This window comes from Mandrillus leucophaeus, unplaced genomic scaffold (genome assembly GCF_000951045.1).
Source record: "Mandrillus leucophaeus isolate KB7577 unplaced genomic scaffold, Mleu.le_1.0 Scaffold215, whole genome shotgun sequence".
NCBI classification, from domain to species: Eukaryota; Metazoa; Chordata; class Mammalia; order Primates; family Cercopithecidae; genus Mandrillus; species Mandrillus leucophaeus.
In genome coordinates, this window is record NW_012102199.1 from 1,514,332 (window position 1) to 1,514,912 (window position 581).

Here is a 581-nt window from a genome sequence, read left to right on the forward strand (position 1 = left end):
GGGGTTTCACCATGGTGGCCAGGCTAGTCTCGAACTCCTGACCTCAAGTGATCCGCCTGCCTCGGCCTCCCAAAGTGCCGGGATTACAGGCGTGAGCCACTGTGTCTGGCCCTAATGTGCCCTTTCTACCTCAGACTGTGAGCTCTGAGGATGTGTGCCCGGCTCTAACTAAATGGAGGAACAAATATTTATTGCCACCCTCTGCATGCAGGAACTTGAGAAAATTCTGTGAAGGCCACAGAGAGGAAGTAGTGTTGGTCATGGTTTCTGAGCTCTGGGCCTTGCTGTCTAACAAAAATATAACATGTGTTGTACACTGCAATTTTTTTAAAAATTTAGTAGCTATATTAAAAGAAGCAGCTGGGTGCAGTGGCACTTACCTTTAATCCCAGCTACTCGGAATGCTGAGGCAGAAGGATCGCTTGAGCCCAGGAGTTCAAGGCTGGTCTGGACAACATAGTGAGACTCTATCTCTAAAAGGAATTTTAGGCCGGGCGCGGTGGCTCATACTTGTAATTCCAGCACTTTGGGAGGCTGAGGTGGGCAGACCACCTGAGGTCAGGAGTTCAAGACCAGCCTGG